Source organism: Lissotriton vulgaris, chromosome 1_1, assembly GCF_964263255.1.
Source record: "Lissotriton vulgaris chromosome 1_1, aLisVul1.2, whole genome shotgun sequence".
NCBI classification, from domain to species: Eukaryota; Metazoa; Chordata; class Amphibia; order Caudata; family Salamandridae; genus Lissotriton; species Lissotriton vulgaris.
In genome coordinates this window covers 1592235579-1592260907 of record NC_141685.1, presented here as the reverse complement: position 1 = coordinate 1592260907, position 25329 = coordinate 1592235579, and positions in this window count along the sequence as shown.

Here is a 25329-nt window from a genome sequence, read left to right as displayed (position 1 = left end):
AAAGTTTTACAAAAGAAAAATGGCAGGCTTACTTAGAACCCCGCCCCATTACACACTCCTCGAGGACACCGCTACCACCAAGATGGCCGCTGAGTTAACGCTCTAGCCTTTCTAGTCATGGTTGTGCACAAAAGACGCAGACCCAGAAGACTTAGATACGGGGCCCAGAGGGAGGGTAGGAACACAGCTAGTTGCTGTTCGCCACGCCGTGAGTATACAACGCCAGAACATAACTTGGATACCACCAGTAAGCTTTGCCACTAGCCCTGTGATAAGCTCGACCTAACTATTCCGGCTTTTGGATACAATCGATAGCGAGATAGCCACCTCTGCCACAATGGATAACGAGATAGCAAATACCTGACGTGTTATTGTATTGTGAATGGCTGATAAAAAAACCTGTATACCTTTTTAAGACTCATCAACCTGTTTTAGTATCACCCTTAATGATGCATAATGTGTGTGCAGATTTGCGAGTCACCGGCACCACTCACCTGCTGCTCTCTTGTACCGACTACATGATGATGCAACAGTTGTTCCTATTGTGAATGGTTGATGAACCCCTATACCTATCCTGCTAGCCTCACTTCTTAATGACGCACAATGTGTGGGCTAAACTGCGAGTCGACGGCACCACTCAGTATTAGTTGTCTCTCACGTAGCTTTTGCTTAAGTCCTCGAAGCACTACTGTCTACTGGCTCTGCCAGACCTCGTGCATTCTGTTGGGACCCCACCCCTTCTTTTTAACAACCTAATTGAGTATTTGGGATACCACCTCATGCCTCTCACCCACGTGATGTATTGGCGGGCACTATCAAACAACGTAGTTGCACTGGTTGAACTACGTCCTTCTTGACATCCCAATCGTTACCACCGGATGCGTTAACCAAAAGAGTTCCCCCGCATGTATAATCTCATGCACTACCTTGGAAAACCTCCGTACATTGGCTTAAAAGAGTTCCTTCAACCCAACTTGGAACTCGGCCTAACCAAATACGCACTTTAATGGGCACCCCAAATCCCAGATCGACGTAACTCGGAACAAGTACGGGCCACATAAATGACCACCACCAACCTCTTTTATCACCTTCACACTAGCAATTTCTAGCGTACTCCCAGACACAGCACTCTCAGTAGGGCGCGAGGTCACAGTCATATCAGAGATACACCCCCTGTGTTTCTCAGGTTTTAATTGCCATTGTGTTGTTTACCCCCCCTTTTTCCTCCCTCCCCCTTTTTTCCCCATTACAGGTCTTACGCTACCGCCCAGTATTAGTCTACTAGGGCGTTAATCTTTTTGACTGGTTACCACCCCACTATTCAGGAGCCAGGCATCTAGTATTGCATCACACTATTTACTTAGGTCCTGATGAAGTGCCATATGACTTGTTAGGCGCAACAGAGGCACGAAACATGTGGACCCCTTCCACAGAGATAGCCCTCTAATAATAATAATAATAATAATAATAGGGAGATTTATAAAGCGCCTGGTTACGCGCACCGGTGTGTTCCCGCGCTATGACAAGTGGAAGTGACAGAATCAAGCAGCCAACATCAGTTGAACATTATATCCACATAGGGCATCCATTTACTTTTAATCAAGCAGGGATTACCTAGAACATTAAATTAGTTTTGATTAGGACTGCTCCAGACTTATTTTAACTTTCACCTTCCATGCACTACCCTTGCCCTATTACCCTCACACACCTGAAAGCTTCTTCAAAAAAAGATCTCCCCCAAAGAGTCCCGTTTATGGTGAGCCCATCAGGCATTGCAACACCGGCCCTAGGAGGAGCAAAGCCCAATGATGAAGCATGACATCCTTCTGGGTGTGTGAGGGCATCATGAAGAAAGGCTTGTCTTCCCCGTCCCACCTAGGAACTATATACCCCTTGTAGCACAGCTTACTAGGAGCCCTGTATACAGGACCTGCTTAAATAACAGCTCCCGGTCCCAAACCTCCCCCTTTTTGATATTTATTTAGTGGGTGGCACAGTAGATGCTGCAGGGACACTAGTAGCATTTAATTAACAGGCCCTGAGTATATGGTATAGCACTTTACTAGGGTCTTACAAGTAAATTAAATATGTCAATGAGGTGTAAGTCAATTTAACCAAGTTTTAGGGAGTGAGCACTCTGGCATCAGTTAGCAGAGGTAAAGTGCACAGAGTCCTAAGGCCAAAAAAAACAAATTCAGCAAAGATAGGAGGGGTAAGGTAAAGCATTTGGAGGAGAACCTGCAGCAGGACAAGTCCAATAAAGTCCATCCACTCATGGGCCCATGGGACCCCACGCCCTCCTGCACCATACATCTCAGATACCCACAACCTCCTCTGTAGAGTTCATCAAGGATCCTCCGTGAGTCCAACCCTCTTTAACACATACATGATCTCTCTAGCCAGAAGCATTTGCTCTTGCGACAACAACTTCCTCTCCTATGCTAATGACATGCAAATCATTCTCTCCCTCACGGGCAAGGTTCCCTGTATCCAGATCTAGTTCAATTTCTCCATAACTGAAATCACCCACTGGAAGAAGAGCAACTGTCTGCAGCTAAACACTAACAAGATCAAAATTGTGATGTATGTATGTATGTATGTATTGGTGCTTTTATATAGCGCAATGACTGTCACCCATCGGGTATCCTGGCGCTTAGACTTAGATGATACAGACACAGTGTTAAACAGTTGCATGGCTTGCAGAGAAGAACTTTAACAAGTTTTGGGAAACAGGTACGTTTTCAAAGCCTTCTTAAAAGGAATAAAATTGTCGGTGCGGCGTAGGCCTAATGGTATAGAGTTCCACAATTTTGTCGCTGTGAATCTAAAGGATCGGCCTCCCATCCGAATCCTCAGAATCTTGGGAACTATCACCATACATGCTGAGGCCAAGCGGAGAGATCTAGATGGGACATACCAGGAAAACAGGTTTTGCAAAGAAGAGGGACCCTGTCCATGAAGGGCCTTATGTACCAAGCAAAGGGCTTTAAACTCAATCCTCTGGGGGATTGGAAGCCAAGGGAACTCCCTAAGTGCTTTTGTTGAAGAGTCAAGGCGACTACGCAAGAGGGCCAGCTTGGCGGCGAGATTTTGAACACGTTGCAATTTTGCCACCAGGGTCTTTGGTGCCCCCAGAAGTAGTGAGTTACAGTAGTCAAGCCTACTTAGGATGATACTTCTCACTACTTCTGGCCTGGATTGTACCGGGAGCATCAGTAATATTTTCCGCAACATTCACAGAAGAGCCATACAGGTGGCCACTGTTTTATTTACCAACAAAACAGGTGATGGACAGAATGTGGATCAATGTCACACATTCACCCCAGTCCAAATCCATCGTTTTTTTGCACTCCACACCACCCTGGGTTAGACAATGGTGATATGGAAATCAGCTCTGACCCTGTGCCCCATGGGAACAGTCCAGTCCGAACTACAAAAGCTGTTTTATTTACCGACACATCTAGCTGCAGACTGGGGTCAAACATCACCCCCAAGTTTCTGACTGATTCGGCCGGCAGACTGGTGTCCTGAAAAGATGGAAGCCAAAAATTCGATGGCAGAGGCCTAGGGGAACGGTCCATGGAACAGTGCAATACCTCCGTTTTGGAACCGTTGAATTGTAAAGAATTGAGACTTTACCATTCCGCCGTCGTGGACATGCACTGATGGAAAGTCTCTTGCGACACTGCCTCCTTGCCTTCAAATGAGAAGACAAGTTGGGTGTCATCAGCATAGTTGGTGACTGCTATGCCATAAGATTTTATCAACTGGATCAGGGGACGGAGGTAAAGATTGAACAGGATCGGACTGATGGCCGATCCCTGGGGTACTCCCTACCCCGCCCTTCTGGTGTTAGATTTAAAGGGCGGCAGGGCAACCATTTGGTGTCGGTTGTCGGCTGTCGAGATAGGACAGCAGCCAGTCCAGAGCCAGTCCCGATACCCCTATTTCCTCCAATCTCCTAATCAGGATCGTGTGGCTGACCGTGTCGAATGCGGCCAACATGTCGAGTTATACGGGAAAAGCATGCGATTCCACCTGGTGGCCAACAATGGAGGTGAGACACCTACCCCCAGCTCCAACGCCAAGAATCTTAGGATTATCATTAACAGTGTGCTTCCACATCGTGAGAATGCTGAGAAAGATATTCAAATGGCTTCCAAGCAGCACCAGGAAAACTATCAATGCACACCCTTGCTGCTTACAAGTTAGATTACGGTAACACCTTCTATGCTGGGATCGACAAAACAACTCACCAGAAGACTGCAGACCAGTCAGAACTCCGCAGTCACCCTCAACCCCCATACCACAATCACATCACACCACACCTGAAAGAGCTCCACTGGCTTCACAAACACAAACAAGCACAATTCCAACTCACCCACACTTTCAAGGCACTACATAACACTGGCACAGCATTCCTCAACAATCGCACCTGCTTTCACAAATATTCCAGATACTCCGCTCATCCATACTTCTATTTGTACACATTCCACACATATGGAAAACCAGATCCAGCCCTTGAGGTTTCTCTTACATCACTTTCAAAATGTGGAACAACTTGCATCTATACGCATTTTGGTCACTTCTTGGATTCAGTAAGAAGCTAAAAACCTGGCTTTTTGAGTAGACCCATTAGGTTCTAGGTTTGGCTAGACTCACACCTGCTCAGCACCAGGGTTCCCCTCAGTGTGATAGAGTGCACTACCAAGGTGCTAACTAGGTACTGTAATAACAGTGGGCTACACTGGGGCTGAAAATAATGTTTTGATGCAATCCATGCTACATTATCAATCACACCTATCAAAAATTTAGATTTTGAGATTGCATCTGGATGTTGGATGTTTCTACATTTAACTGGGGCCATTAATCAGAGATTCATTTAGAACTATTAACTTCGAGGTAGCTAATTGATGGAGTACACTGTTCAGAACAAGTCCCATTCTGGGAATTAATCTAAAGCAATCATACAAAGCCAGTGCACCACAGTGTGAAATGTGGGCACACACAATGCTGTCAAACCCCAGTTCATGATGTAATGGTACAGAAAATGTGCATGCTGAAAGATATACAAACCACTAACAGAATTAATGTTCAATACTGGGGAACTGCTGCAAGTTATATATGTTAGGGTACAGGATCAGCAACAGGCAAGGCTGTAAGCAAGAAGCAACAGAGCAATGCCTCATTAATGAGACTCCATCAAAGATGGCCCTCAAACATCAACACGATTAGAGTATGTCCCTCTATGAGCCCTGCCCCTTTTCTGTCATGTGGTTTCTATTCAGAGATCAGTCCCTTCCTGTCAGCTGGTTTCTACTCTAGCAGTGTATAAAGAGGTTCTGAACATTGTACTAGTGCCTCACAACTCCTCCAGCTCGTTCTGCTGTTGGATCCTTCACTCCTGCTCTGCTACAATAATTCTTGTTCCAGCTCCAGATCTGTTTCAATCCTGCCAGCTGTTTTCCACCTCCAGCTCTGCTGTAGATATGTTTCAATCCTGACTTCTCTAGTTGTGACAGTGTTAGCTCTACTTTAGTCCTTCCAGCTCTAGATCTTGACCTGCTTCAGGCAGGATCTTATCTAGATCCAAAACGTTTGCTTTGGAAAAGCTGTCCCAAAACTGAGACCTAGCACTTTCAGAAGTTTTAGTGTCTTTGAGCTTGTTTACCTTTTACTTTAAGGCACTACTTTCCCCAGGACAACCAATGTTGCATTCAGGACAGCCGATGTGACTTCGAGAAAGGGTAGTCTTCTCTCCAAGAAAGAGGTGAAGGATCGCTCCAACATACAGCCATTGACAGTATTCAGTTTGAAAGAGTTTCTAGTCTCTCTTTCTTCATGATAAAAATGCTCCCATGTTTCTTTTTCTAGCACCCAGCAGCAGCAAAATCTGATTCAATGAAGATGCTTCTTGACGGCCAACCCTAGTCAAATAACTACTCATGAACCCACCATGGCCATCCCAGCAGGATTCACATTCAATGGACATCCTCTCAAGGAGAGCACTCCAGGATGCCCTCTTCGTTCAGTTTACACTTCATCCAGTCCAGTTTCGATTGGATCAATCCAAGGTTGGTTATTTACAAGTAGCCTTATATGCTCTGCCTTTTCTGTACTCAACCACAGTAATCGCTGCTGAGCCCAATGTGGATGATTATGCTGTCTTCAAAGCAATATTCAAATGTATGTTTGCTCATTTTGATGCCAAGACTTTTGCAGAAGAAGCACTTTGGGATCTCTAACAAGGCACAGTGGATGTCATAATATATCAAAAATAATTATTCCTTTATGTCTAGTAAGGATTATCGAACCACCCAGAGACATGTTGGATGAGACTCTGTTAACGTTACTGGTGCTTTTATGCTATTTATGGGCACTGTATGCAAGTGCCAGCATTTCAGTGACTACTTTCATACATATTAACCTGATCTGGTTGAAACAACAGTCCAATTCTACTATCTTAAAGAAAATTGCAGACTTGGTACAGGAAGTGGATGGTGCACGGTTGGCTCAAGTCCTGTAAATATCCAAATAAAGTCCTTATGAGTAACCTTTAGAAACTGCAAGGAAATTCTTTCATTTGAAGAAATTGCCACATGCAATCATCCTCTGATTTTTGGTTTGCCTCGGCTTGTAAGCCACAGCTCATATATTATTTGGATGGCCAGGATCATGGTTATGTTTTTGTTTGAATGTATGTGTTGGACTAGTCATTTTTGGCTTGGTTTCCCCCTAACTGTTTGCCTTTAGACTTCCTTTTTGGCTGGCCTTAGGAGTCTGCACGCTTTACCGCTGCTAACCATTGTTGAAGTGCTTGTTCTCCCTCCTTAAAACATGTTAATTTGGCTTATACCCAACTGCCATATTTGATTTTCGTGTAAGACCATAATAATGTGGCACTACCTTTGCTCGGGCATGTACATTAAATGCTACAAGTAGGTTTACAGCATTGATTGTGTCACCCACCAAAGCTGCTTTTAAACATGGCTCAGGCCTGCCATTGCAACTTGTCATTGTGCATTTTTGAACTGCCATTTCTGTCGTAATTTGACGATGGCCGGGTTAGCGCTTAGCTTTGCTACACGTTTTCTCTTAACTTGGCCATATTAGAATACGCCATTTTGTATGTTACGGTGGCCATATTAGGAAATGAGCGGCCTCGTGGTCAGCATGCCCTTTAGTCCTTTGTCCGTGCCGCTGACCACTCGAGTTTGCCCAGCAACAGGCTATTTTTAGTAACGGTCAAGCCTGTACATGCGCAGTCCCAACTGACCAGTCACCCCTCAGGAATGTTCCGCCAAACTGACCAGTGGAGTTGTAACCCCTCCCATGAGTTGGCTGTGTTCCAAAAATGACCATATATGTACATAAAGCACTATAACCTTGTACCGCCTATCTTTTATTACCTGTAAAAATGTATAAAAGAAGGATTCGCACCAACGTTCGGTGATACTTCTTGCATTACCGAAGGGTGCTGTAGGAACGTACCACCACCCCATGGGGTCTTAATAAACTTGTCTTTTGTACTTTTCAGTTTCCGTGCCAACAGTTCTTTGGTGTAAGTGGGTATTTCTGCGGAGCATGTAGGCCTTGGGAACCCAATACCACAAATTGGCGACCACGAAGGGACTCCAAACCGTGAGATGTACGTGAAATTCGGCCTTCCCCCTATACTGTACAGTAAATTGTGGCATAAATACACTAGGGCTGATCCCGAGTTGCAATGGCCACTACATGGGTCGTTTGATTTACGAAAGGTTCAGTTTGTGGAGCAATGTTTGTTTCAGCGCAGGTCTAGACAGAATATGTTTGATTGTGTATGAATGTGGGAGAAAGCGGTGCGTGAACGTATGAAACGTGAAGTTGCCTTGGCGGACAAAGAGCAGCGCAAGGCTGCTCGAGATAAAGCTTTACAGCTTGAGGAAAAGGAGGCACAGGAAAAGAAAGAGAGGGAGGAACGGGAACGTAATTTGCAAACGACCGGTCAATTTCCTATTCGACGACCACTTTATCCTGTCCTTACTAATGAAATTGATGATTTTTCGTTATTAGATCGATCACTGCCTCCGTACGTTCTTCCTACGGCTCCGACTGCAGATTCTGATGATGAAGGACAGGATCAGTCGGAAAAAGGGGATAAGTCCGGTGTCAGGTTATCTGCGGAGAAAGCCGCGGACTTGCTTAGTTGGGCCCGTAAATTGAATTTAAATTATGTAACTGTGTCTGACGTTGTTGCCGAGAGGGGTAAATGGACAGAACGAGAACTGATGTGTTTTTTGAATACTTTTGCTGATGAAGTTGTTACTGCATTTCGTAAATATTCAGATACTTTAGAACCTAAGGCTGTGTCGGTTCATCGTGAGAATCTAGATAAAGGTCTATTTGTTGTTGCAGATGTCGATACATTTTTCAAACAACTGATCACGCTACGGGATGAGACGTCCAAGTTGCGGGAAGAAAAGAAAAAAGAGTCCGCGCCGGGGCCAACAAAGCAGACTAAGCAGTGTTCTCTCCGGGGTTCAGATAAGAATATTAAAGTGCATGTTATGCCCATGCGTGAAGCTGCACCTTTGTATGTTCCACCAAAAGGGGACGGTACAGATGAGGATAAAACATCGAAGGATGCGAAGGGGTATTTTATATATAATTGGGTGTATACGCCCTGGAATAGAGCAGATGTTATGGCGTTAAAAAATTCCTTACCCGATCTTCGTAAAAATCCAGCCGCATTCTATGAAGGGGTGGAGGGGGCCATTTCCTCCTGTGTTATGACTCTTGTTGATATAGATCTCTTTTTTGGGTTAATTCTTCCGCCTGATATGTGGAGATTGATTCGTAAAATTATTGATGAAACAATGCTTGGGGGAACGTGGAAAGAAATAAACCAGGCTGATTTAGACAGGGAACCTGCATGTAAACCATGTGATTTGATTCTAGACCTCCCAGCGGCAATCTTAACTAAACTAAAAACGCTTGTTCCTTCTAAAAAGATTGATTGGACCATGCTAGCTTCGTGCAAACAAAAGTTAGATGAAACGGTATCTGATTTCTTTACACGCTTCGAAGAGGCGTTTCACGATTACAGTGGTCAATCGTTAACCGATGATACGGGTAGGCATTTGTTTGTAGATAAGTATGTGGCTAATCTCCTACCGGAGATTGCAAAACGATTAAAGACGAGTGAAAGTTCCTGGGCCACGGCGACCCCTGCGTTTTTGCTAACTATGGCTCAGTATTATGAGAGGCAGGAATTGGAGGCTAAAGAAAGTGTTGATAAGAAGGTGAAGGAATTGAAAACGAAGGTGATGTTGGCACAGGTTCGTGGAACGCAATCAAGAGGGAATGATAGAGGTAGACGAGGAGGGAGTAATGCGTCGTATGGTCGTACGGATATAGCGGAGGACCAATGTGCCTATTGTAAGGAGTTTGGGCATTGGGCTGAAGATTGTCCGGTACTTCGTGAGCAACGTAGTCAGCGTGGTCGAGGAGGTGGAAGGTCGAGGAATAGTTATTCGGGAGCGAGAGGTGGCGGAAGTGATCGTGGTAGGTTTGAAGAGAGGGGCCGTGGCCAGGATGAACGTAATACCTTTGATAGACGAAATCAATATCAGATATCGGAGGGTGAGAATGTGGAGCATCAGGATTATGTGCATGCATAGGACTGCGTAGGATGGGGTACGGAATCAGTTGAAGTGCCAGTAGATCAGAGAGGTCCATATGTATCAGCGGGCATTTTGGGTTCTACTGATCAGTTTTTAGTCAACACAGGAGCTACTCGTAGCGCTTTGTCCAAAAACTTGGTTCCGAGGGCTCCCCTGTCTGGCGAAACGATAACATGTATAGGGTTTGATGGCACACCCTCTCCTAGCCCATTATCACAACCTCTTGCACTTTGTATTTACAAATTCTTTAGTTTTGGTCCATTTTTGTTGTCACCTCATACTCCAGATAACATTTTGGGCATTGATTTGCTCAAATATTTTCGAGCAACGATACGCTGCGCTCCCGAGGGAGTGCGAGTTATTTTGAACGATAATTATCCAGATTCAGACAGATTTTGTACTATACAAGAAATTGAAGCATTAGCCTCTCTCCCGCACACGTTATGGGCGATCTCAGACACGGATGTGGGACAGATGCTTATTCCACCTATTCGAATCACTGTAAAGGAGGGAGTACTTTTGCCACGTGTGCCACAGTATAAGATTTCCAGGGAAGGTGAGATTGCCCTGACGCACATTGTTCAAGATTTGATGATTGCAGGAGTAGTGGAGGAGGTTCCTTACAATGTTTGCAACAGCCCTATTCTTCCGATTCTTAAGAAAGATACTGACGACAAGGTCTATCGATTTATTATTGATTTGAGAGAAATTAACAAAATTGTCATTCCCCAATATCCGGTGGTGTACGACATCACGACATTTCTCACATTGGTTCCCCCAACGGCCACGACCTTTAGTGTCATTGACCTCAAAAATGCGTTCTTTTCCATCCCCATCCATCCTGATAGCAGATATTTATTTGGCTTTATGTTAAATAATAAATCGTATAGATTTTGTCGTGTTCCTCAAGGGTACACTGAGAGTCCTAGTATCTACAGCCAGGCGTTAAAAAGACAGCTTGATTCTTTTGAATTGCAATCTTATACAGTATGTTGACGACCTCTTGTTAGCTGCAGACACCTATGTACGATGTGAGGAGAGTACTCTCGCTTTGCTTTCCTTCTTGGCTCAGAATAATCACAAAGTTTCGAAGAAAAAGCTTCAATACTGTAGACCCAAGGTGACCTACCTCGGTCATCTTTTGTCTAAGGAGGGGCGTGCATTAACATCAGATCGAATTCAGGTGATTTTAGATACACCAGTCCCCCGCACTCAGAGAGATGTACGTGCCTTTATAGGATTAACGTCCTTTTGTAGACAGTGGATCATGGGGTTTTCGCACATTATAAAACCTTTGTTAGCGTTACTGTCCAAAACTACACCAATGTCCCTTGAATGGACAGATGAATGTCAGAATGCGTTTGAAAAATTGAGGCAAACCCTTTGCTCTGCCCCCGTTCTAGGTACACCAGATTATACAAAGATTTTCACATTGTACGTGCACGAGAAAGATGGGTGCGCGTTATCAGTGTTAGTGCAAGCACATGGGGACAAGCAGAGGCCATGTGCGTACTTCTCAGCCATTCTTGATCCTGTAGCACGAGGGTTACCTGGGTGTTTCCGAGCAGTTGCAGCAACAGCGGTAGCTATACGGCAGAGTGAGGGAATAGTTTTATCGCACAAATTGTTGGTGTTAGTTCCCCACGCAGTAGATGCCCTGTTGAATCAAACGAAAACACAGTATCTCATGAGCACACGTTTGACAGGATATGAGCTCACACTTCTGGCGCCACACATCACATTGAAAAGATGCGCTACCCTGAACCCTGCCACTTTATTGCCTTATCCGGTGGAGGAAGGTCGGGAAGAAAAACATCATGATTGTGTTTTCCTGACCGAAGAACAAACAAAGGGTCGTGTCGACTTACAGGATATGCCACTTCCAGATGTGGATGGGGAACTGTGGGTTGATGGATCATGTTTAAGGCTGCCAGATGGCACGATTTCTGCAGCATATGCGATCACGACACTTAAGACGGTGGTAAAAACAGCACGAATACCACAGAAATCGGCTCAGGCAGCAGAGCTGATAGCTTTAACAAGAGCCTGCGAATTGAGTGCTGGCCTATGTGTGAACATCTACACAGACAGCCGGTACGCTTTCGGAGTAGCGCATGATTTTGGCTTGCTCTGGAAAGAGCGTGGGTTTTTGACTTCTCATGGAGTACACATTATGCACGGAGAACTGGTGCGTGATCTCCTTAACGCGTTGCTTTGTCCAAAGAAAGTAGCGATAATTAAATGTAGTGCTCATAAAAAGATCACTGATAAAGTGGGTCAAGGCAATGCTTTTGCAGACAGCATAGCAAGACAAACAGCTATGTCCCGAACTGACTCTCCCATGTATGTAACAAAATCACAGGCCGAGCGATGGTATGATGCTAGAGCGGAGATACTATGCATCCAAAAATCAGCGACTGAAGCAGAACTTTTAGTGTGGGCAGCAGAAGGGGTGCTGGATGACGAGGGTTGTTGGAGGAGCAAGGACATGGAGAGATGGAAATTGCCTGCAGCTTACTTGCAGGCGATGGTCCAGATGACACACGGATTAGCGCATGTGGGAGCTCTTGCAATCACTCGATTGTTAACACGAGTTTGGGAACATCCAGAGATTGCCAATACTGCTAAGAGAGTAGTGCAGACCTGCTTGATATGCTTACAGCACAATCCTGCAAAAGGGACCCATACTCCGAAAGGAGGGTTCGTTCCACCTTCTGCACCATTCGAGGTACTCCAAATGGATTACATCCAGCTTGAGCGTTGCAATAACCTTAAGTATGTCTTAGTGGTGGTGTGTGCTTTTAGCAAATGGGTTGAGGCCTTCCCCACGAAAGATAATACAGCTTTGACAACAGCTAAGGTGTTGCTCAAGCAGTACTTCCCTCGATTTGGAGTTTGCACATTTTTGTGGAGCGATAATGGGCCTCATTTTGTTGGAAAAATAGTGGAATATGTGCTAAAAGGACTGGGGATTCAGCAGAAGTTTCATGCTGTGTTCCATCCTCAGTCCGCAGGTCTTGTTGAGCGGTATAATGCCACATTGAAGCTTAAACTGGCTAAGATTGTGGCGTCCACGTCATTGAAGTGGCCGGATGCCTTACCACTAGCATTGCTCTCTCTTAGATCCGTGCCCCACTCTCGAACTGGCCTCACACCGTATGAAGTGGTGTTTGGGAGGCCTATGAATATATGGGGAGTTCCTAAGCCGCGATTGTTACATGATGTGCCGTGTATAATGATGAACGATTATTTGGCACGATTAACAAATGATTTGCTTTCCATTCATCAACAGGTTCGAGAAGCGCTCCCTGACAACTCTATCGGAGAGGCACATAGTCTCCGTCCTGGAGACTATGTGATGATCAAGTCGTTTGAGAGGACGAACAGCTTGGAACCGAGGTGGTGTGGCCCTGAGCAAGTCCTCTTAGCAACTCGAACGGCTGTACGAGTGACCAACAGAAAGCGGTGGGTGCATTCAACTCACTGCCGCCGCATCTCTCCTGATTTGGTGAATCCTACTGTGCTGTCCGACTACAAAGAGATCTTGGATAACGAAAAGAGCCCAGCTGTGACGTCGGCCGAATCTGAGGGAGCCTTCCCGGACCACACTGTTTCTGGACGACAACGCTACGATTTGCGGCCAAGATAGGAGGAAGATTTTCTTTTTGTGCGAGACTGGTTGGTTACCGCTCTGGGGTTTGTGAAACGGAAGCCGGGAATCTCAAGGGGTGGGGATCAGTTCTGCCAAGAGTAGCGACACCCGTCTTGACCCCGGAGAAGAAAACAACGGCTACATCGGAGCTCAGCACCATTGTTTTTAATTTTTGTAGTCAAACATTTGAGACATTGTGAACTCTTGAACTATGGCGTCTTCTGCATCACGAGATAAAAGAATCCTTGGTGCCATTCTGTTCGTACTGACAATCGTGGTGATAGCAGTAATAGCCTGGGTAGTAGAACTTGTGGTGCCTGTATGAGAACATTTGCTGTCGACTACCCCGGCTCCATCTGAACATTTTCACTTCACCTTGCCCTACCATGAAGAACGGCACCGACAGACTTACCTGAACAATATCTTCATTCAGATCTTGCATCATACTCATAATATGACGAACACTTCAAATTGTTGGGTGTGTGGGATGTTGCCTGGTCATCAAAAGAAAGGGGGCACCCCGCTCATCCCACTCCCATTTTCCCATAATGGTTCCTGTAACGCCTGGTATACTCTCCTATTCACTTTACGATGGCCAACGAAAGGGGGGGTGCTTTTCCATCTGAATAAAATATGCTACCATGACAAGGATGGTTATCAACGAGCTGAGGGTACACGATTTGAATGGGAGGAGTATCGCCCTGATAATATGTCTGCACCCCGAATTTACAGTAATCAAAGGAACATTAATATGTCTAGCTCACATGTTATAAATGTTATAAATACTAAGGCTGATCTGTGCATACGTAATAAAGGTACACTCCCGGTTGGAAAAAGTGAATGTAACACTACACTAACATCTGACAGTCCGAATGGCATCTCGTTTGTGGCATCCCGTAATACCTACTTTATTTGCGGAACTAAAGGTTATCATCAGCTCCCTTTAGGGTGGTTAGGTACGTGCTATGTATCTTTTGTATTGCCCCCTGTATTCATTGCCCCACCAATGTATCACCATGATTATGTGCTTTACCATGATTTTGTGCTGAATCGAGTTAAACGAACTGTGGTCCTGGACGATATCGACCAGACCGATACTGCTTTACAGCAATATGTAGACTTTAATTTGGGACTGTTTTCCTTTGTGGGGGCTGCTTTGAATAGTCGGAAAATACGACGACTGACTCGCGTTGTCGAGGCTGTAGCCAATGACACTGCTATTGCATTGGGAAACATAACGGAAGAACTGCAGATTTCTAGAATTGTTATGCTCCAGAATCGTATGGTTCTGGATGTGGTTCTAGCCGACCGTGGGGGGTGAGGTTCCGTGACGATTGTAAGTGGTGTTTTTTTAACTCGCACGAATATGGTCGAGTCTGGTATCTATGAACCGCAAATGATGAGTTCAGTAAGTGTGCGCAGTTTCGCTGTGCTAACTTAAACCGTTCGTTTGTTATGTGGGTTTTTCATCTGTACCCACAGGTTCCATCTTAGATACGGCATCCATTTTGTCTCTTGCCCTCAAGTAGCCAGCGAACGGACGTTGTCCGCTTCGCGACCCTGGGACTCCCAAGATATTTGCGGAAGACACATGTTCTTTGTAAGTGTCTTTATGACGAGGGGGATGCTACTGTAAGGCAGATGGTGCCGCTCGAGGCTCATCTTGCCGCACGGACTTATTGTCTCAGCCGTGCATCTCATTAGGCACGTCCCTTTGATGCCTGTATCTCGTGTTTCCCGATACCTCCCCTTTTACACCCTTTCCGATCTCCCCACTGTCTCCGTCTTCCTCTGCACCTGTCTTTGTTCCTATTTTCGATCTATTTTACTGCTGATTGGAATTTGCTAATGGTGGGAAGATGGTTTTTACAGTTGGGAACCGCCAAATGTTTCCGCACTTATGTTCCGGACCTGATGTGTTTCAAAGTGACCAAAGTGACCCCTCTGGGGGATAATTGTGGGAACCGGGTTGTAAACTTTTGTGCTCAATGTAATCCTATGGGTAAAAACTGTATAAAAGGAGCGATCCACAGAACCAATTTGAAGCAGTCTCCCCAAGTTGCACGTGGTGTACTTGTCGTGATCTCTGTGTTCCCTGCAGCAAATAAACCTTGAATCTTTGACGCCGAAGGAAGTGTCCCGTGTCTCTGTGACTTGTACGCCGGAGCAGGTTACCCACGAAGGTTTCAGGTGTTGTGCCCTGGCACCGCTGGGTCTTAAAGAACCCAGTCCTTCAGTTGGCGCCCAACGTGGGGCTGCATCAGTGGTACCGGTCCAAGCCCGACGATCGTGAGGAACTTCGTGTGAAATCTCCGAGGGAAGGTGCACTCCGCTTCATCGATCCTGTTGTCGAAATAAGTGGCCCGAAGACTTTTCCCGCGAAGATTCCCGCCTCCTGACGGCTGCGACGGACTGCTGCCCTGACTGTAGACCTGTTTTGGCGCCTGGCGTAGACCTTGGTATAGCGAGACGATTGACGGGCCTTCCTGGTGACGCCATCGATCTTTGAGTTAAGTATTTGTGGGTCGCTCCCAGAGTTCTTGGTTGTGGTTACTTAGTGGTTGCATGGTTCCATTGCATTTGTGGTTCTTGGTACTTTGTTGTGTTGTTTGACGACTGCAGCCGCCAAAAACCGAGGGTTTTGTTCTTTGCTGGGACTTGGTAAATCCCGTAACCCTTGAAGTTTGTGAAACTCGGCTAGTGTGCAAGATGCCTGGTCGCAGTACTTTGTTCAGTTGTTTTAGACCTTGTGGTGCGGATTCCCGACTGGAGGATTCGTGTCCGATACCTCCGGTTGGAACTCCTACTTATGACTTGTATAGTAAACATGGGCTAGGCCCGATTACCTTTAATGATTATTGGATTAAATATACAAAGAAAGACGGCGACCTTCGTTGGCCACCTCACGGTAGCTTCGAGGCGTCGATCTTAGATAATCTAGAAATGAAGTTGTTCGAACGTAAATCAAGGCCGGCCATGTTTGATGCCTTTCGGTTGTGGCGCAAAGAAGCCCGACAGAAAGAGATCAGACAGAATAAACGTAGTCAGCGAGATAATGTTGCTACCATAGTGAAGAAAGCTGAGCAGTTCCAGCGTGATAAGGAGAACAAGGATAAGGAAGTGTTTGAAAGACTACAGCGTATGACCATAGATAAATGTTATCCTGCTTTGCCTACGGAGTCGGATAAGAAGGAAGAGGCAGTTGAGGATCCTTTAATGTCCTATCTTATGAAGTTGCCACCTCCGTACGTACAGGGTACCGCAGTTCCTGTGGTCCCTGCCGTACCTGTTCTTCCACCTATTGTTCCTCCGCCTGTTCCTCAACCTGCACCTGTTCTTCCGACTGTTCCTGCTCCTTTGTCTGTTGCTATTCCTACTGCTCCTCCGCTTCCACATACTCCTGTTCCCGCTACTGCTCCTGCTACTGCTCCTGTTTTGTTAACCCCTGCTGTTGCTACTGTTTCTACTCCTTCTCTTGTTAGTCCTGTATCGTATGCTTCTCCTTCTGTTCGTAGTCGCAATTCTCCTCTTGCGGCTAGCTTCTTTCATTCGCTCGGACCTGTTCATGGGTCCGCTGGTTCTGATGGTCCTCAGAGACGTAGTCAGCTTCCTGGAAACAGAGAACGCGTTGCGTTATATAATATGGCGATGGGTTGGATGGTAAACCCTCTTAGAAATCCACCCCGTGTTGTCCTCGAAACGTTTTGTCAATTTAATATACCAACCCAGAGATACGTGTTTGATGAAATGTGCAAGTTCCTTCATGATCAGATAGCGGCCGATGCGCCTGACGAGGTGCTGACCGCCCTGTCCGAGCTTCGACTTCAGTTCGCAACTGGACTGATAGTAGATACTAACGTCCGACGTGCTATTGAGCGGTTACTATCTTTCCGTCCCGCTCCAATACCTCATGCATTGTTTGTCGAGGATATTGAACACCAACCAGACGAGTCTGGCCAATATCCTATGCGTGAAGTTCCGCCGGTTTGGATACCAGCTGATCCTAATGCTCAACCCCCGGTATTGGCGCATTTCCAGCAAGTGTGGATACATCTCCCATGGAAACGATCGGAAGTGCTACAGGTGAAGCAATCTTTGCCCGATCCTCGCAAAAATCCTACTGGGTATTACAAGGAATTATCGCAGCTCGTAGATGCTACGGTAATGAATCTTGCCGATATCGACATGTTGTTTGGCAACGTCGTACCGCAACCGGTATGGGCTAAGATTCGCCAGCAAGATCACGCAAATGAATTAGGCGGTGATTGGGCTGCCATTATAGCAGCAGATGCTGGACAAGTGGCTGCTACTAAACCCGACCAATTGATTACTGCTCTTCCTCAGCGAATAATAACATTAATGAAGACTCTTATGCCAGCTATGAGGGTAAATTGGGACAAATTGTCAGCTTGCAAACAAAAGAAAGACGAGAGTGTTTCCGACTTCTTTACGAGGTTTGAGGAAGCGTTCATTGACCACAGTGGACAGGATATGGGTACTGAGGGTGGACAAAGGTTGTTTGTGGATAAATTTGTGTCAAATTTGTTGCCCGATTTGAGCAATAAATTAAAGAATTCAGAGAGTGCATGGGCCGTTTCTACCTCAGCTCAGATATTGGCTACGGCACAATATTATGAGAATAGGGAGAAAGAGGAGAATGACCGTGCTGACAAGAAGACGAAAGAACTGAAAACTAAAGTGTTGTTGCAACAAGCGTATCCGCCGCGTTCTAATCAGAATGCGCCCCAACAGAATAGATCGCAGTCGCAATCGAATCGATCGCAGTCGCGTAATGACTCCTCCTCCCAAAGATCCTCGTTAGGGTACAATCAATGTGCTTATTGTAGACAGGAAGGACACATTAAATTCAATTGCCCTGTTTTAAATGAACGTAATAGTGGTAATTCGTCCAAAGGAGGTCGTGGTGGTTCACAGCAGGCATCGCGTGGTAGAGGTCGTGGTGCTCAAAACGATCGCTCAGACAACTCATCTAATTCTAATAACTGTTTTGATCAACGCGGATCGTCGCAAGGGCGATCTGCGCAGTACAATGTGGACGATTATTACGTCGATCAGGGAACTGACGACAGTAATTACTAGGACAGCCAAAGACAAGGAGAGGGAGTGGTATCAGTTCCGGTTGATCAGAGAGGGCCTTACGTCGCAGTTGCTACATCGGGCGTCGTTGAGCCTTTTCTGTTGGACACTGGTGCAGCGAAAAGTTCTATCATGCATTCGAAACTCCCTGGCGCACCTTTGTCTGGCTTAACAAATGTTTCCGTTGGATTCTCTGGCGCCCCCGTTAGCAATCCAGTTTCGCGCCCTTTGCCCCTTCAAATTGGGCCACGTGAGCTCCAAGCTCCGTTGATTTTAACCACAGGTTGTGGCGAAAATCTTTTGGGCCTGGATTTGCTTAAACGTTTGTACGCAACTTTGTATTGTTCTCCTGCGGGTGTAAAGCTTACGTTAGGAGAGAGGGTAGTCTCTCCCATGTATATGTCTCTCGATAAGCTCCCACCGGAATTGAGTTCTCTTCCTGCGTCTTTGTGGGCAACAGGTCCAAATGACGTGGGCCTGCTTGATATCTCCCCTTATGTTGTTCAGTTGAAAGCTAATGTGCGATTGCCACGTATTCCCCAGTATCGTATCTCCCTTGATGGTGAACGAGCTTTGTTAGCGATCATTTATGATTTGATCGAGAAAGATGTAATTGAAGAGACTCGGGGAAACGTGTGCAACAGCCCTGTGCTGCCCATTCTTAAACGTACTGATCCTTCAAAACCGCCTGTTTATCGTTTTGTTATCGATTTACGGGAGGTAAATAAAATTGTGGTTCCTCAATTTCCTGTTGTGCCTGACATCACGGCGCTACTGACTCTGATTCCAGCTACTGCATCATGGTTTTCGGTGATTGATTTGAAAAATGCGTTTTTCAGCATCCCGATTGCCGAAGAGAGCAGGGACCTTTTCGGTTTCTCTCTCGGTGGACGTAGCTTCCGGTTTAAACGCGCTCCTCAGGGCTACTGTGAAAGTCCATCTATTTACAGTCAAGCCTTGAAGGGTCAACTGGATGCGTTTCGGTTGCCGGTTGGTGCGGCCTTAATCCAATACGTCGACGACTTATTGGTGGCTGCTGATACTCAGGACATTTGTACAATTGCTACGGTGTCGTTGCTGCAACATCTCTGTGAGTTAAATCACAAGGTGTCACTTTCTAAACTCCAATATTGTTGTCAAGAAGTAACCTATCTAGGTCACTTATTGTCAAAGGAGGGAAGGAGATTGACCCCAGAGAGAATTGCAGCGATTGCGCGAATGGCTGTGCCAAAAACCCAAAGAGATGTGCGTGCCTTTCTAGGTATCACGTCGTACTGCAGGCAATGGATTCCTAATTTTTCATTGCTAGCGAAACCATTGGTGGCTCTTACGTGCAAGGATGTTTCAACTCCTTTACCATGGACGGAAGAATGTCAGAAAAGTTTTTCTGAACTGCGTGATTCATTGTGTTCGGCTCCTGTGTTAGGTACCCCTGACTACGGTAAGCCGTTCACGTTATATGTTCACGAGAGGGAAGGTTGTGCTTTGAGTGTTTTAACGCAACCTTTTGGTGGTAAGCAACGTCCATGTGCATATTTTTCCTCGACCTTAGACCCAGTAGCTAGAGCATTGCCGAGTTGTTTACGAGCAACAGCGGCAGCTGCGGTCTCCATCCGACAATCAGCAGGATTGGTCATGGATAATATGCTTACGGTGATGGTTCCGCATGCAGTCGATACTCTTTTGAATCGAACGAAAACTCAGCACTTGACGAGTGCGAGGTTGTCTGGGTACGAATTGACGCTCTTGGCAAGCCACATTCAGATAAAACGTTGTAATGTCCTAAATCCGGCAACTTTGTTACCAATTAGTGCAGAGTCAGATGAAGTAGCAGAACATGACTGCTACTTGAGGACTGAAGAGGAAACGAAAGGTCGAGTGGACCTTAAAAACACCCCATTGGAAGATCCGGATGGCACTCTGTACGTGGATGGGTCATGTTTTAAGTTACCGAATGGCGATGTGACTACCGCTTATGCTGTTGTAACATTGAATACTGTTGTTGAGACTGCAAGGTTGAATCAGAATTCTGCCCAAGCTGCGGAGCTGATTGCTCTCACTAGAGCATGTGTGTTAGCGAAAGGGAAACGTGTGAATGTTTTTACCGACAGTCAATACGCGTTTGGTGTAGCGCATAGTTTTGGACGATTGTGGCGAGAGAGAGGTTTCTTGACGTCGCACGGTACGAAGATACAGCATGGCCAGCTTGTGAACGATCTTTTGGATGCATTGACTTTGCCTACGCAAGTTGCGATTGTTAAGTGTAGTGCGCATCGTAAAGTGACGGATGATGTTGGTCGTGGTAATGCGTTTGCGGACGAGACTGCTAAGGAGACTGCCCGGAACCTTAGCACTCGAATGTATGTGACGAGTTCGGTTAGGTGGCCTACAGAATCGAGTATGTGTGAAGATACTATCGAGAGCGTGAAAGCAATTCAGAGTGAGGCCACTGAGATTGAAAAGACGAAGTGGAGAGAAAGTACGGGAAAGTTGGATGCGAATGGTTGTTGGATTGATTTGTCGGATCAGAAAAGATGGATGTTGCCTGATGCGTATGTGCTGGCCGTTGTGACAATGGCACATGGGTTAGCACATATTAGCGCGAAAGGTATTTGCAAGTTGCTGGCTGCTGTGTGGAAGAATGATGGTATTACGAAATGTGCTGAACGTCTGGTGAAGAATTGTATGGTGTGTATAATATACAATCCTGGCAAAGGAACCCCAACTCCCCCTGGCAGTATTGCTCCTCCTTCGTATCCCTTTGAGGTGATTCAATTGGACTTCATCCATATGGAGCGATGCAATAACCTGAAATACGTTTTAGTTGTGGTTTGCGCATTCTCCCGATGGATCGAGGCTTATCCCCTCAAAGACAATACTGCTTTGTCTACTGCGAAAATCCTACTGAAGGAATATTTTCCTCGGTATGGAATGCCTAGAGTCGTGTGGTCAGATAACGGAAGTGAGTTTGTTGGAAGTGTGATGAAGAGTGTGTGTAAGGGCCTTGGAATAAATCAAAAATTCCACAGCGCCAATCATCCCCAGTCCGCTGGATTAGTTGAGGGGTACAATGGCACCCTTAAACTAAAGCTAGCAAAGATTCAGGCTACGACTGGTCTTTCGTGGCCTGACGCTTTACCTCTAGCATTACTGTCAACTAGGGCGACTGTACACTCCCGAGTAGGGCTTAGTCCCTATGAAATAGTGTTCGGCCGTCCTGCGAATGTGTGGGGGGTTCTTAGGCCAGGAATGTTTTCTGATCTTGAGTATCCAATGTTGATTGACTATTTACATGACTTGACTGCTAAACTGAGGTTAATTCACCAACAGGTTTACGACGCATTGCCGACGCAGACGGAGGGTCCAGGCCACCAGCTCCAGCCCGGAGACTGGGTGGTAACACGAAACTTTTCACGCAAGAATAATCTGGACCCGAGGTTCACCGGACCTTACCAGGTGCTCCTGGCCACGAGGACTGCCGTTCGTCTTGAGGGGCGTAAAAACTGGGTGCATGCCACCCATACTAAGCGAGTCCCTATCCCTTTGCCGGCAGACCCGTGGGTAAGGAAAGGCATTGCATCAACAGAAACAGAAACATTGCCGGCGTTTGTGCCTTTCAGCGACGCACAGCCTGTTGGAGAATCCTCAGCGCAGCAGAAAGCCACTGTTGAAAAATTGTCAGCAAAAGACTCAAGACCGGAACAATCAACTGATCAGCAGGACGCTGTCCCTTCGACGGACCCTTTGTTCGACGAGCAGACACGTCCCGGGAAACACCGATATTCTTTGCGACCTCGCACTAAGGACAAATAAAATTTTTTCTTGCTTTGCTGAAATTGACAACTGCATTATCCTCGTTTCCCGTGATCAGTTTTGAACTTTCGTATCACTGTAATTATTTGTGTACATATAGATATTGAGTTTCCTCCCTTGTATTCTTTTTTACTTCCACAGCCGAGAGACTTTGTGCGTGTATATACATATTGTGTATTGAAGGCCGTAGGGCCGCGCGCGTACTTCCTTCTGGATAGTAGGTCTTGACGCTAGGTTAAAGGCCGTCGGTTCCTAGGAACTCCTAGGGATTGACTATTGCTACACAGAACGAAGTGCGTCAAGAAACGTTGCGGACGGTCGTAGGGAATGGCATTCTCGAAGCTGAATGATTTGGAGGGAGCTCAAGTCCATAGATTCAAGCTGCAGCAACTCAGTCGTACCAAATGCTTCATATTCCAACTGTTTGTATTGTTTTTGACTGCTTCTGCATTATTGGCGGGTGGGGTGTATTACACGATGTCTTATTTCTTACCTGCTACACCTACTCCTACTCCTTACCCTAACCTTACCTCTACTGCTTCTCCCCATTCCTTTCACATGTTACCGGAACACGAGCAGGCTAGACGTGTAGAATTCCGCAACAATTCCTTTATTCAGCTCCTTCATCAGCATCAGTTAGTGGTTAACACTACTAATTGTTGGGTGTGTGGGTTGATGCCACATACTACGGATAAGGGAATTCCATATCTGGTGTTACCGTATAGTTCCCAAGGGTCAGCTCGTGCATTTCAAACAATGTTTCGAAGCGCACTGGGTTTCCACCCCATTCGAGAACCACGTTCCCCCTACTCTGGTCCTACCTCGTACCAAAAACCTTTGTCGATAGCAATAGAGGATTTAGATAGTGAGATCTATGATCCTTCGCTTATTCCCGAAGAAGAGGTACAGGCCTATAGAGTCCTAAGTAGAGGTGAATATAGTGTGTTCACTAGCGAGAAGCAGCTTAAAAGCTCGCCTCCTATATGGGTCATACCCCACACTGGTAATTTTTGTCTTATGGGTCGTGGCCGAAGATCGCAAGCCCGACTTGGAGCGAGTGCTTGCACTGAAAATTACATTCTGCCGATGTCCTCGTCCCCTGTGTTTCTGGCTGCCAAGGGTACATACTTTATCTGTTATGATCGTGCATACACATGGTTGCCCGCAGACTTCATGGGCTCATGTTTTATTGCAAATTTGTTGCCTCCGACGTTCACTGTAGATGCCGATTATCATAAGACTAGAGTTGTGCGAGGCGTAATTAGTGAAGAGGATACTGCTGGTCAAGAGGCAGGAGACTTTTTCAAGGGTTTCCTCCCGTTTTGGGGACCTATGGTCAATAGTAGGAACCTGAGACAGTTGACTCGAGTGGTAGAATCGACGGCTAATATTACTGCCAGTGCCCTTGGTAATATCACCACAGAACTTCAGGCGGAGAGACTTATGACGTTACAAAACCGTATGGTTTTAGATGTCATTTTAGCAGATCGCGGTGGGGTATGTAAGGTGATCCATTCGAGCTGCTGCATTTTCATTCCAGATAATGCTCCTACTGTCTACCAAGCCATCTCGAGGTTGCATAAGATCTCCGAATCCATACACGTGGATGTAGGGGATTGGACGCTACTTGGATGGTTTTGGGGCCTGATGTCGACTTGGGGTTGGAAAATTCTGATGATCATTGGAGTTGTGATAGTGTTCCTGTTCACGTGTTGCCTTTGCGTGCAGTGTGGTCCTGCCTTATGTGGCCTCTGTGCTACGACGTGTATGAGACAACCATCTGCTACCAAGGGGACTCGGTTGGACAGAGCTATGCTACAGCAACATCTCGATGGTGTGATGAATATCGAATATGATTCCGACTAGTGCTTGCCTACATGAGGGCAAAAGGAGCGTCTGAGGTTCCGTGACGATTGTAAGTGGTGTTTTTTTAACTCGCACGAATATGGTCGAGTCTGGTATCTATGAACCGCAAATGATGAGTTCAGTAAGTGTGCGCAGTTTCGCTGTGCTAACTTAAACCGTTCGTTTGTTATGTGGGTTTTTCATCTGTACCCACAGGTTCCATCTTAGATACGGCATCCATTTTGTCTCTTGCCCTCAAGTAGCCAGCGAACGGACGTTGTCCGCTTCGCGACCCTGGGACTCCCAAGATATTTGCGGAAGACACATGTTCTTTGTAAGTGTCTTTATGACGAGGGGGATGCTACTGTAAGGCAGATGGTGCCGCTCGAGGCTCATCTTGCCGCACGGACTTATTGTCTCAGCCGTGCATCTCATTAGGCACGTCCCTTTGATGCCTGTATCTCGTGTTTCCCGATACCTCCCCTTTTACACCCTTTCCGATCTCCCCACTGTCTCCGTCTTCCTCTGCACCTGTCTTTGTTCCTATTTTCGATCTATTTTACTGCTGATTGGAATTTGCTAATGGTGGGAAGATGGTTTTTACAGTTGGGAACCGCCAAATGTTTCCGCACTTATGTTCCGGACCTGATGTGTTTCAAAGTGACCAAAGTGACCCCTCTGGGGGATAATTGTGGGAACCGGGTTGTAAACTTTTGTGCTCAATGTAATCCTATGGGTAAAAACTGTATAAAAGGAGCGATCCACAGAACCAATTTGAAGCAGTCTCCCCAAGTTGCACGTGGTGTACTTGTCATGATCTCTGTGTTCCCTGCAGCAAATAAACCTTGAATCTTTGACGCCGAAGGAAGTGTCCCGTGTCTCTGTGACTTGTACGCCGGAGCAGGTTACCCACGAAGGTTTCAGGTGTTGTGCCCTGGCACCGCTGGGTCTTAAAGAACCCAGTCCTTCAGGGGGCATGTAGAATCATCGGAAGTAGCTGCTGCGTGTACGTGCCTGATAATTCGCCTTCTGTTTATGATGGCATCTCAAAGCTCCACAAAATAGCTGCTGAAATACACCCGGACAATGGTACTTGGACTCTTTCGGGGTGGTTCTGGTCGCTGCTTACCACTTGGAGTTGGAAACTGCTGACGATTTTATGTATCATTGTTGGGATATTGTTCTTTGTATGTTTATGTATACAGTGTGGCCCTGCCTTATGTTCTATGTGCTTATCAGCTTGCATTCCATCCAGAC